The sequence below is a fragment of the Miniopterus natalensis genome, chromosome 5 (assembly GCF_054644295.1).
Source record: "Miniopterus natalensis isolate mMinNat1 chromosome 5, mMinNat1.hap1, whole genome shotgun sequence".
NCBI lineage: Eukaryota > Metazoa > Chordata > Mammalia > Chiroptera > Miniopteridae > Miniopterus > Miniopterus natalensis.
Window position 1 is genome coordinate 57,520,877 of NC_142085.1, and position 14,381 is coordinate 57,535,257.

At 41.0% G+C, this 14,381-nt stretch overlaps 1 pseudogene; it reads left to right on the plus strand.

Moving 5' to 3' along the window:
* Window positions 1-1,572: 1,572 nt before the first annotated feature.
* LOC107540670 (60 kDa heat shock protein, mitochondrial pseudogene) lies at window positions 1,573-3,461 on the plus strand (annotated as a pseudogene).
* The last annotated feature ends 10,920 nt before the right edge of the window (window positions 3,462-14,381 follow it).

Genomic DNA, 14,381 nt, shown 5'->3' on the forward strand with positions numbered 1-14,381 from the left:
AGGTGAAGAGAATTGGGGAAAGGACAGCAGTAAATGAGAAATGTCATCAGATTCGGTGGGATGGAAAATAGAGGGAGAGGAACAGAGAAATCTGACCACCAAGTGCCTACAGGAGAACTGGAGACAACTGAACTACGGGGGGGGGGGGGGGGGGGGGGGCATATGAGGTGAAAAAGAAGAGGTTTGGTTGAAATTCTGTTTAAGAAGAAATTAGATCCCAGGTCCCTAGCCTGTCTGGAGCAGCTAAGGGCTCACCCCACCCAAGTAGGAGATTCATTGTTGGGGAGCAGGGCCAAGAGGGATGCAGTCACAGCAGAGAGGGGCAAAGTGCTGTGCTGAGAGTGAACACTGACATCTAAACTACAAGGCTCTCAGCCCTCTGCCTCCAGCCCCCCTCCTGGGGGACTGACACCAGGTATATAGTCCTCGGATAGGAGACGAGTGGATTCTCTTTGGAGAAAATAAATAGCCCCAAAGAAAGGATATACAGATAATAACAGTTGGGGTTTCTGAAAAATAAAAGGGGAGGTCCAAGTCTTCCATGAATTATCCTTCAGATCCCCACCCTAAACGTCACACATACATGGGCAAGCCTCTCCTCCATGGACACACAGAGCTTCATTCAACCTTTTAGTGTTTAACAAACAGTCCAAGTATCCTCAGACATTCGAGGAAAGTTTTTAACATGGAAATTAGAAATCAAAATAAGTGAACAGCAAAAAGGTCAGCAGAAAAAGAAAACTAAAAACAAAACAAAAATCCTATAGTTAATAGCCTTGGTGAGAGAATGCATTTCCAAACCAAGAAGAGCCTGCCATTAAAAAGGAATGTTATTTACAATAGCCAAGAAGTGGAAACAACTAAAACGTCCACAGACAGATAAATGGATAAAGGAGATACAATATATACTACATAAAATGGAATATTAACCAGCCTTAAAAAAGGAGGAAATCCTGTCACATATGAAACACGGATGAACCTTAAGGACATTATGCTAAGTGAAACAAACCAGCCACAGAAGGACAAATACTGCATGACCCCACTTTTATGAAGTATCAAAGGTGATCAGACTCATAGAGGCAGAAAGCAGAATGGTGGTTGCCAGAGCCTGGAGGGGGCAGGAAATGGGAGAATTTGTTCAATGAATATACAGTTTGTTAAGCAAGATGAAAAAATTTGTAGAGATCTGCTTTACAATGTATATATAGTCAACAACACTGTACGACACACAGATTTCATGTTATGTGTCCTTTACCACTATTAAAAAATACTCACAAACCTTAGCTCTGGCCCAAACCAGCTGTGTGATCTTAAGTTACTTACTTGGCCCTTCTGAACCTTTGTTTTCTTATCATAAAATGGGGATAAACAACTACTTTGCTGAGGTATTGTGAGGATTCAAGTACACAATGCACAAAAGCACTGAAGCCAGTAGGACAGAACAACAACAATAAAAAGGCATGTTGGGAGAATGATATAAAATTCATGGGCATTAAAAATACAACAGCAGAGCCCCCACTCGTTGCTGACGCCTGCGTCGCTGCTCGCAGACCCAGCTGCTGGTCCGCAGCAATGCTTCAATTACACAAAGTCCTTCACCAGATTGGGCCAGTGTAGGGCATTGGCTATTTACCTCACTGGGGCTTATGCCAAAGATGTAAAATTTGGTGCATATACTCAAGCCGTAATGCTTCAATGTGTAGACCTTTTAACCAATGCTGTAGTCATTACTATGGGGCCAAAGGCAAGAACAGTGATTATTAAATAGAGCTGGAGAAATCCCAAAGTAACAAAAAGATGGTAGGAGTGTTGCAAAGTCCATTGACTTAAAAGATAAAAATATTGGCATTAAACTTGTTCAAGATGTTGCCAATAATACAAAGCATTGCTGCTACTGTACTAACACACTCTGTGGTCAAGGAAGGCTTTGAGAAGATTAGCAAAGCTGCAAATCCATTGGAACTCAGGAGAGGTGCGATGTTAATGATTGATGCTGTAATTGCTGAACTTAAGAAGCAGTCTAAACCTGTGATAACCCCTGAAGAAATTGCTCAGGTTGCTACAATTTATGCAAATAGAGACAAAGAAATTGGCAACATCATTTCTGATGCGTTGAAAAAGGTTGGAAGAAAGGGTGTCATCACAGTAAAGGATGGAAAAACACTGAATAATGAATTAATTAGAAATTACTGAAGGCATGAAGTTTGATCAAGGTTATATTTCTCCATACTTTATTAATACAGTAAAAGGTCAGAAATGTGAATTCCAAAATGCCTGATGTTCCACTAAGTGAAAAGAACATTTCTACTGTCTAGTTCACTGTACCTGCTCTTGAAATTGCTGATGCTCACCCTAAGCCCTTGGTCATAATTGCTGAATGTGTTGATGGAGAAGCTCCAGGTACACTCATTTTTAAAAAAATCTTCACCCAAGGATATGTTTTAATTGATTTTTACAGAGAGAGGAAGGAAGAGAGAGAGAAACATCAAGTCAGACAAACATGGATTGGTTGCCTCCTGTGTGCGCCCCAACTGGAGGTTGAATCCACAACCTAGGTAGTGTCCTGACTGGGAATCAAACCTACAACCTTTTGGTTTATGGGATGATGCTCCAGTCAAATGAGCCACCCGGCCAGGGCAAGTACGCTCATTTTGAATAGGCTAAAAGTTGGTCTTCAGATGGTAGCAGTCAAAGCTTCAGGTTTTAGTGACAATAGGAAGAATTAGCTTAAGGACATGGATGACTATTGCTACTGGTGGGGCAGTGTTTGGAGAAGAGAAATTGACCCTAAATCTTGAAGATGTTCAGCCTCATGACTTAGGAAAGTTGGAGAGGTCACTGTGATGAAAGATGATGCCATGCTCTTGAAAGGAAAAGGTGACAAGGCACAAATTGGAAAATGTATTCAAGAAATCATTGAGCAGTTAGATATCACAGCTAGTGAATATGAAAAGGAAAAACTAAATGAACATCTGACAAAACTCTCAGATGGAGTGGCTGTGCTGAAGGATGGTGGGACCAGTGACATTGAAATGAATGAAAAGACAGAGTATGAGCTGCTGTTGGAGGAGGCATTGTTCTGGGAGGGGGCTGTGCCCTGCTTTGGTGCATTCCAGCCTTGGACTCATTAACTCCAGCTAATGACGATTTTTAAAAAAATGATACAGAAATTATTTTTTAAAACACTGGAAATTCCTGCAGCGACCATTGCTAAGAATGCAGGTGGTGAAGGATCATTGATCAGTTGAGAAAATTATGCAAAGTTTCTCAAAAGTTGATTATGACACTATGATCGGAGATTTTGTGAATATGGTGGGAAAGGAATCACTGACCCAACTAAGGTTACAAGAACTGCTTTATTGGATGCTGCAGAAGCTGTAGTCACAGAAATTCCTGAGGAAGAGAAAGACCCTGGAATGAGTGGGATGGGTGGAATGGAGGTGGCATGTCTTAATTCCTAGAATAGTGCTTTCCCATCATTATGAGAACTGTGAGAGGTGGAAGCTCAAGGGAGTGCTCCTCAGCTAGAACTTCCACGAAGTCAATTGAAGGAAATAACAAGAAAAGCCTGGCTGATTTTTAAGAAAATCACTATAATCATCGGTTACTGGTTTCAGCTGACAACATACAATGGCTTACTGCTGTCATTTTGTGTTTTTTAATAAAAAGACATTTGTACATTCCTGATAACTAAGTGCAAGAGCCATGTACCAATGCACTGTTTTCAACTTAAACCACTGAGGCATGTTTACTACTATTCCATTAAAGTCAGGGTGTTAGTGCTTGCTGTCACCCAACGAGAAATGAAGAGGCAGCCTTTCCATGGAGAGTAAGAATAACTGTGTACAAAGTAGAGAAATATCCAATTATGTGACAACTTTTGTGTGATAAAATTTTGTTTAATGTTAAAAAATATGATGGCAGAAATAAATACTGAACTAAGTGATGATTTAATCATGTGGAAAATGGCACTCAGAAGTTTTACAATTCTGTTGGAGAATTTATGAAGAATTTCTGATAGTGAGATAAAAATTAAGCAATAAAAGAGTTTATAAATATCTATGGGAAAATAAAGCTGTACAAGGAAAGAAATGGAATTTTATCATAGTATTTGGCTTGGCAGTGGGTGACAATTAAGTGATCAAAATAATGCAAACATACCTTAACATAATAAAGGCCCACAGCTAACATCATACTCAACAGTGAAAAGCTGAAAGCTTTCCCTCTGAAGTCAGGGACAAGACAAGGATGCCCACTCTCACTACTTTTATTCATTCAACACATTACTGGAAGTCCTAGCCAGAGCAATCTGGCAAAAAAAAAGCATCTACATTGGATAGGAAGAAGTAAAACTTACTATTTGCAGAGAGTACCATACATGAAAACTGTAAGACACAAATAAATGGATATTCTGTGCTCATGGATTATAAAAATTGACGTTGTTAAAATGCTCACACTACCCAAAGCAATGTATAGATTCAACACAATCTCTATCAAAATTCTGATGGCATTTTCACAGAAGTACAATTCTTGTGGTAGTCATGTTGCAATATATATAAATCTATCAAATCATTGCATTGTATACCTACCACTCATATAATATTATATGTCAATTATACCTTAATTAAAAAGTAAGTGACTGGATGGATTAATGAATAAATAAGCAAATATTCCAATAAAAAACAACAAAATAATGCAAACACTGAACACTAACTGAAAATGAGGGCATCATGCTAAGTGAAACAAGTCAAATAGAGAAAGACACATCACGTATGATCTCACTTATATGTCGAATCTAAAAGAACAGACAAAACAAAACTAAACTAAAAACAAGCTCATAGATACAGAGAACAGATTGGTGGCGCCAGAGGGGAGGAGGGGAGGGGGTGAGTGAATTGGGTGAAGGGGGTCAAAAGGTATAAACTTCCAGTTATACATAAGTCCTGGGAATGTAATGTAGAGCATGGTGACTATAGTTAATAATACTGTATTGTATATTTGAACATTGGTAAGGGAGTAAATTTTAAAAGTTCTCATCACAAGAAAAAAACCACAAATTTTTGTAACTATATACAGTGACAGATGGTAAATGAACTTATTGGAGTGATCATTTCACAGTTTATATAAATATTGAATCATTATATTATACACCCAAAACTGATATAATGTTTTATGTCAAGTATACCTCAATTAAAAAATAATGCAAACAACGCTAACGGAAAATGTGATATCACTAAACTGTGAGGTTGGAAGGAGGGAGGGTGGTGGTGGAGTATAAGAGTGCTAAGTCCTCATATAGAAAGCCAATAACTAATGCATAAAATTGGTAAATCAGGGAACAGTGGTTTAAAAATTACTCAGCAGTGAGTGGGCCTCCAATTCGTAAGAAACAACTGAAAGAGTTGAACTAAGGAGCTGAACTCAAGCTAGGGTTTGGGGGAGAGCCATATTATAAGCTCTGTGGTATCATCTGACTTTTTAAATTATGTAAATGTCTAACTTTGGTTAAAAGAAATAGAAAAAAAAAAAGCTTAATAGACAGAAGTAGTGCTGAGAACAACATAATTAACTTTATTTGGAATGTGCTCAGTATATTAGCTCAGGCTGCATAACAAAATACTCTGGACTTGGTGGCTTGAACGACTGAAATTTATTTTCTCACAGTTCTGCAGGCTGGAAGTTGGAGTTCAGGATGTCAGCGTGGCTGGTGTCTGGTGAGGCCTCTCCTCCTGGCTTGCAGGTGGCCGCCTTCTCACTGTGTCCTCACATGACCTCTTCTTTGTGCATGTCAGGGAAAGAAAGATCAAGACAGCAAGTTCTCTGGTTTCTCCAGTTGCAAGGACACTAATCTCATCATGAGGGTCCTACCCTCATGACTCATCTAACCCTAAGGACCTCCCAAAGGCTCATCTCCAAATACCATCATTTCAGCATTAGGACTTACACATGAATTCCGTGTGTGGGGTAGGAGTTTCGGGGGGCACCATGCAGTCCATAGCACTCAGTAAAGACTTCTCAGAGGAGGTAACATTTCAACTGGTACCGAGAGTGGCAAACAGAAAAGGGGAGTTTTCAGAGAGAGAGGGAGGAAAAGGGTATAGGGGCATGTGACTGCCTGGGGTGTGCCTCTTGCCACTCATGGCTTTCATCCTGTGGGAGGAATTTCCTTAAGCACAAACATAGACATTCTTTGCCTCTTTCCTCACGACGGCTGGGAAGGTGGAGTCTTCCCTCCCCATCTTACCTCTAATGGGGAGCCGTGCCTCCCGTGAGCTGAGCTGTGCAGGTGGAGGTAGCTTGTCCCTGTCCAGAGCTGCCCCCAGTCTGCTGGCTGACGGACCTGAACCGCATCCTCCAGCTTAGCCTCACTCAGCAATATGTGGCTGTACCTCGGTCTGCCACTTCTTTTATTGTTTCATTCTTTCAAAGAGTTGTAACATGTCTCAGTCATTAGAGAGACAAAGGCTCCCCTAGGCAGTGCCCAGCACACCACTGGAAGGGTATCCAGTGATCTGTATGCCCATTTACAAACCTTTGACAATTTTTCCTAACAGTCTTTATTAATCCTTTGTCCCCAGAATTCTGCACAGGAGAATAAACTCCTGTTAGAGATTACACATTCCGGTTTACAGTGTTGGCTCAGCAGATAGCAAAGGTGGGGAAGTGAATAAGGCAAGAAGCAGACTTAATTTTTGTAATTTTTATTAAATTTACTGGGGTGACATTGGTTAATAAAATTACATAGGTTCCAGGTGTACAAGTCTAAAATACATCATCTGTATATTACATTGTGTTCACCATCCCAAGTCAAGTCTCCTTCCATCATCATTTATCCCCCCTTTACCCCCTACTACCTCCCCCTCTTCTCTCTAGCAATCTCCATATTATTATCTGTGTCCAGGAGTCTTTTTTCCCCCCTTTGCTTAATCCCTTCACCCTTCTCACCCAGGCCCAATCCTCCCACTCCCACCCCCACCCTGACAGCTGTCAGTCTGTTCTCTGTATCCATGAATCTCTCTCCACTCTGTTAGTGTATTTTGTTCATTAGATTTGGCACATAAATGAAATCATATGGTACTTGTCTTTCTCTGACTGGCTTAATTCACTTCAAAAACAATAGTTGTGTTGCCTCCAGTTTCTCCTCTGGTATTTATTACAATGTCTCCAACCTTGGTAAGATCCTGTTGAGACAGTTGCTTTTAATCATGTGGAAATTCATTTTCTAATAGCAACTTTTTAAAAATATCAAAAAACGATCACTTAACAAAGAAGAAACAATTACCTTGAGAGGAACTACCTGTAATTCTATGTACTTAGAGATCTTTTTTGTCTGAGCTTAAAAACAAAAACAAAAGAAAACAATCAAAAAAGTCAATAGACAAAAACCTTGGGGGGAAATATTTTAAAATCAAAGTGTTTATTCAACCAGAAAAGAAAGCAGTTAAACTGACTGACGTGGCAGATTGCCATAGATGTGTCTTGTGAAGAATCTCCAAATTAAACTCTTTGCACTAGAGAAACCACATTTTGAAAAAGTGGTAAAATATACAGTCTAGTCTTTTTTTTCATCAATGGGTCACCAGAGTTGACTGTCTGCTGGTCTCATAGAGCAATGAGCAAGACATTGTTTTTTAGGTATTAGTTACTTTATATAATAACTGAGTCGCCAATATAGTGATCTTGAATGTAATGGTGAAAATAAAAGTGGTAAAATATACGTACCATAACACTTACCATTTTAACCGCTTTTAAGTGTACAATTCAGTGCCATTAAGTACATTCCCGGTGTTGTACAGTCATCCCTACCATCCATTTTCAGAACTTGTCATCTCAAACCGAAGCTCAGCAGCTATTCAGCAACAGCTTCTCATTCCCCCTGCCCTGGCCCTGGTCATTTCTGTTCTACTTTCTGTCCCCGTGAATGTGTCTATTCTAGGTACCTCATGAAAGTGGAGGCAGACATTTGTCCTTTTGTGTCTGGCTTGTTTCACTTGGCTTGATGTCTTCAAGGTCCATCCATGTTGCAGCATAAAGAGTCACATTTTATAAAAACAAGCCAAAGTCCCAAAGATGACTAGGCAAGGAAAAGAAATCCTTCCCACTAATTTAGTTGGTTCAGCCTTCCACCTGCTCCCTTGATGACCAATCCTACTGAAATTTACTATTCACTTTCATTCCCATGTCATCAAACAGTGTTAAGAGAGGCCCTTCCTTTCACCATTTGTTAAACTCCCATATATTCCCATATACTTTGGAGTCAGGGATGTGACCTTGGGCGATTCAGTTAGCTTCTATGACCTTCAGTTATCAGGGAAATGGAGGGGGGAGAAAGTCATGACCTGACAGAGTTGTTGAGAGAATTGAAAGATATATCAAAGTGCTTCACAAGCTGCAAAATATTATACAACTATCAAGTCAGGCTGATCGGGGCAGGCTCTTGTGGGGCATGTGACTAAACGCCTGTCTTTTCACACAAAGCTGCCCAAACTGTTTTCAAACACGATCCTTACCCTTTAGGTAAGAACAGTACCTAACAGAACAGTGAGACAACCGGGTGGTTGTGGTGTCTGCTATACAGGAAATATTTTTCCTCCTGCAGTCTCACTGTTACATTGAGGATCACAATACTGGCCACTCAGTTATTATATAAAGTAACTAATACCTAAAAAAATATTGTCTTACTCATTGATCTGTGAGACCAGCAGATAGTCAACTCTGGATGACCCGCTGATGGCGAAAGGACTAGAATGGATAGCGGTGGCCCAGAGCAGCAAACTCTCATTTTGCCAATTGGTTCAATCTGCCCACCACTATCTGTCCAGAGTTGCTAATGAGTGGCAAAATTGACTGCTCTCACCTCTTCTCCCAGCAAGGGCTGGCTTCTAGTGGAAGTGCTAATGAGCCCTGACACTGTTCTTAGCAGGAGGCCAAGGAGAAGTAAGAGTCCTGAATAATCCACTCCTTGTGGCAGAATATTCCAGAACCAGCTACCAAATGGGAACAACCATCCTCTCCCCAGCTTCTGCAGCTTGGTCAGAAGCCTCCAGAGTCTGCTTTTTGCACCAAGGTCAACACAGGTATCTATCTTCATACTGTCTACAAGCTTAGACCAGAGAGGGACTCGGTGATTCGAGTTATTTGATCCCTGGCCCCCCAGAAAGCAGAGAGGGTGCCCACCCCTTGGACTATGTCTCTTCCATCATTCTTCACCCTCTTTCCCCAGCAGATTGGGTAATGGCTCCTCTAGAAACACTGAGCACAGTGGAAATACGTCAGATGAAAGAAGTGCTAAAAACCCGATTTTAAATTGAAAAAGTTGGGGAGTCCCACATAACAAATCAGAACTCAAGCTCTGCTGCACCGGTGCCCGCATCCTGGGATGTGTGCGGACTCGCGGCCAGAGGCGGGAAAGGACGCTGGCCGGGCGGGGCAGGGGGTCGATGCCAGCTTCTGCCCTGTCTGATCTGCTTGTTATCCATAACAAGCATGGATAACTTTTGTATTAAAAAAATTTCAATAATGTGAAAGAAAATAAACAATCTAGGGTTTCTCTTGTTGAGCATCAGTATTTCATATCCTGTAAAACTCTTCATTTTATAGCAGAGACAAATCGCTCCCAGTCTCCTGAAAGCCTAGACCATGAGTGTGGCTGGGTTTGCCCCTTTCTAGGTAAAATAAAGAATGAATTTAAAAATAAAATTGGCTCTTTTATGACACCCCAACGCCCCTCGTTATCTAAAAAGGGGTGCTGGAGATTGGAAGCCTGGTTAGGGTTAGAGAGTGAGGAGTTTGTGACCTGTGGTCATAGTTCCCAGTTGGCCTGGCCCATCAGTCCCCAGGCATTGTAAGGCTGCTGAGTTCATCAGCACAATAATCCAGACAGTTATTGATGCAGTTAAGTTGCTGTGGCCTTTTGCAGCAGCTTTACAGCTGGAAGGCACCCTGGGAGCCAACAATGACTTAAAGTTGGTTCACTCTGAGGAAGCAAAGGGCCCATTATGAAGTTCCTCCTGCCCCAGGGTTTCCTCTACCTGGAAGAGGCAGCCTCAGAACTTGCTATAAATTTAACTATCAACCAAGCATGAGCACATATCCGTTGCCTCAGAGCCCATCTTCTGCTGGAATCTCACAGCCTATCTTACAATCCTTTCTATTATATGAGCTTCATGCAATTCAGCAGGGAGAAGTAATAGAAAAGTAACATTCATAATAGAAATTTTTATAATTTAGGAAAGGAACTCATGAATATTATTGGATGACGCATCCTTCCCACCAAAGGCGACAGCAAACAGAGTAAAACAAAACCTGCACTGATCTTCTGTTGCTTGGCTCTAGAGAGTGCTGGGTCCAATCACACCTCTTTGAGCAGGATAGCAACATCAGTTATGTGATATAACAATCAGTCCAGTCTTCCAACAGCAACACTAACAGAGTCCTGCCATAGATGTTAGATCAACATAAAAGATGAGAAAAGAAAGAACAGGGACTCCAAGGACAGGGTAGGTGTATAAATTGTAAGTAACAAGGGATTAAGTTGAAAACAGAAGACCCTTCCTGATGGCAGATATTGAACTACGGACCAGACCAAGAATCATTAGAGACTCTCTTTTTTTTCTTGGCAGTTAGAGACTTTCTTTTTTCTCTGTGTTGCTGTAGATCACTCCTTGCCTACAGAGATAGAAAGCACTAGGACTTTAAGGGCTTTTTTTGTTTTGGTCCCTAAGACTTTCTCCCTTTCTGGCTTCCCAGCATTCTTCTTCCATTTGTTGTCAGTGGTTCCTATATGGCCTTGGCTTCCTACACAAGGCAATGGATGCTCTGTCCTGCTCTGAAGAATTAGAAAGGACTAGAATGGATAACTGCCTCAGGGTTCCATGAAGGTCCCCTGTGATTTCTTTTATCTCCATCCACAGGGATGAGTTGTTACCAAGATGTGGTATTTTCAAATTTATCACCCCTTTTCCAACTTTTCCCCAAAATACATTTTTGCCCCTTACAATCCGCTTGGCCTGACATCACATGTTGAATGAGTCAGAGCTGTCTCACTTAAATGTAGCTAACGCTAAAATTGCGTTATTGATTTCTGAGGCTCTCTTTGCTTTTCCTTGCTGTTGGTTTGTAAAAGTTGGTTCAACTAATATTACTCTAAATATGTAATGCTGGCATTGGCTCCGTCTCTTCTCCCACTTGCCTTGCTTACTGTCATTTACTGGAGTCACTTACGTCAAAAAGTTTTTTTTAAGATTTCAAATAATGGATTTTTTCATTCTAAAATAGTTCTAAATGTTATCCAGTCTCCTGTCTACCATAGAGCACATCTATGCTGATATGACATGTTCCTTCTGAAATGCATAAGGTATTAGTAAACCAGTATTGATAGCATACAGGTTTGAGCACCGGAGGGCCTAGGAGAAATCCTGGCTCCATTACTACTATCTTCATGATTATAGCGAGTTGTTCATTTTCTCTGGTCCTCAGTTTCCTCATTCATAAATTGAGCTCTTTGCATTTATCTCACAGGGATTTTGTGAAGTTCAAATGAAATTGTGTAGGTAGGGGCAGTTTGTTACTATTATTACTGTTATTCTCTGATTTCTCAACTCTCTCTTAATTTGGAAGCATAGCCAGATAAGGGCAGAATGGTCTTATGGAGACCACGAGGAGGCCCTGGGCATGAAAAGGGCTATGATGTCTCCTTAGTCTCTTGGCTAATGTCATCTCATTTCTCAAGACCCTGCCTAAAAAATCACCTCCTTGACAAGACACCCTTGAATTCCCCAGGTCAACATAGTCTTGCCTTTCTTTGTTTTCCAATAGTATCTACCATAAATATCTCTCCAACTATGTAATACAGGAATGTTATCCAGAAAGCCCCTAGAGAATTCAATAGTTAGGAGTTTAACACCTTAAATGACCATATAGATTGGAGAGTAGAGCCTGTAAGTGACTCTATTACACTAGTTATTACATTCACTAAAATATATAATAAAGATGGCATCTGAGATAAAAAGAATATTAATGCCATTTACACAGTCTGCATTAATAGTAAGGTATGTTGTATGATTAACATCCATTTGTTAAGATAAAAATCTTTAGGCTCTCTCATCCTTGGCTGTTTCAATGGGACTCCTAAAAGTGAAAACTTTACATTCTTATAGATAGTATGCCCAGTAAAAGGAATTCACTTTCCCATCTACTTTGCCATTCAAATGTTCAATGCTTTTCTAATGTTATATCTTGGAGTCATTGGCTCCTGACTTCTAGCTCTCACTAATTTAAAATCACTTGGAAAACTGAGATGCTTAGCTGCATAGAAGGTCTCAACTCTCTCCCTTCTTGCACAAGGTCATTTAGCTGTGGCTCTGTCCATGATAACTTTTTGCACATTTCTTTAGCCTTTCCAATAAATATTTTCACTTCTCTGCCTCCCGAGGGAGCTTCCAATTTCCCTGCTTATATGGCAATGAAATGTGTTCATTTGGTCTTTGCCATTCACGTATCTCCCTTGTTCATTCTCTGTTCGGAGTTCTACCCCTCCCACTGCCTCAGTCTAATGACCCCGAATGGGAATGATTCAACGCATAGATACTGGAACTGGAATTCCTGAGATATATGCTAGAATCTCATGGAAGGGGAATTGAGGTTCTGGAGAATTATCATGGTAATCACCTCTTTAGTACCTGTCTCACCCACAAACTGTGAGCTTCTTCAGGGAAGGAACATTTTCTTCTGCAAAATTTTATCTTTAGCACCAAAAGTTTTACACACCCTGACACATGGGAGGCCCTAGACCCACACTGGTCGAGGGGATGCATGCTTGCCAAGCGACCACTTTTGCTCCTGGCCTACTTGTCAATTTCAGTCACGTAAAATGAACTTCCTGGGATGTGCTCTTCCCAGTTGTCATTTCAACTACTAAATTAGAAAGCTGTAAATAGAGGTGCAGAAGGGCAGAGGGCAAAGAAAGTGAAGGAGCTAAATAAAATCCTAACAGAGGTAGGAGTAGGAGGAGAACCAGGCTGGCCAGGGAGTCTTTGGAGTACAACCCAGAATATTGGGAAAAGCTTGGTGCACTTCAGGGGAAAACTTCAGAGCCGTGCGCAGGTCTCTTGCTGCCTGCTGTCCCAGTGAGAGCTCCGGGGATCGGACCGCCCTGTGAGCTGACCAAGCCCTATTAGATGCCTGGGCATGTCCCGAGTGTGGGGCTGGAAGCCTAGGACCAATGTGTCTGCGTGGATGGCACTGTTGCATCCCTCTCCAACCCTTTCCCACAGTCCAGTCTGACAGCTTCTTGTGAAGCCATTAATACAAATGTTCACTCTGAGTTAGGATTTACCTCAGCTTGGGCACTCTCCCGGGCTACCCAGTGCCAAGGCGTGCACAATTACAACCTCTCTGCCCAGCATGAATGCACTCTGGGGGCAGGAGCAGACTGTTTTTATGGGAATTCAGCAATACTGTACTACTTTTTCTCTTGCACATGAAAAAAGAGGGAAAAGCTCAAAGAAGCCAAGTTTCAAGACAAGTCAAGAAGCCAATGGCATTCTGTCGGTAGAAGCAGACTGTGCCAGGGTGGGGTGCTGTGCAGGAAGAAGACAGAGATGGTGAGACTCTTGGCGCTGGGAAAATGGGAATCAAACATTCATAGAAAAACTACTTATCTTCTCTATTGCAGGTCTTGAAAACTTCCCAGTTAGCCATGTCCATTGTGTGGATACTTTCACAACAGAATTAATGGATGGAGTCCTGTTAGTCAAAGGTCCTAGAGAAATAATAATGTCCCATTGATTCTAGTTACTCCAAGACTACGTCAAAATACTAGACCTACCTTTTTCAGGTGTCAACTGAGTGAAACAATTGACTTGACTCTTTTAAAAAAAATTAATATACTTTATTTTGGGGGAAAGTTTTAGGTTTACAGAAAAACTGAGCAGAAAGTAGAGTTCTAATATATCCCACCCCTCCTTACCCCTCACTTTCCTTTGTTAACATCTGCATTAGTGCAGTACTAACTGATGAGCCAATATTGATATTATATACTATCATATATTTATATGTTTATTATGGACTTATATAAATCTTGTTTATTATATATTTTAATTATTACATTCATTAAGGTCCACAATTTACATTAAGAGTCACTCTTTGGCCTGGCCGAGCGTGGCTCAGCGGTTGAGTGTGGACCTAGGATCCAGGCGATCGGGGTTCGATTCCCGGTCAGGGCACATGCCCAGGTTGCAGGCTCGATCAATGACTCTCTCATCATTGATGTTTCTATCTCTCTCTCTCCCTCTCCTTTCCTCTCTCTGAAATCAATAAAGATATATTAAAAAAAAAAAAAAAAAAGAGTCACTCTTTGATTTAATCTGGGGCTGAATGGC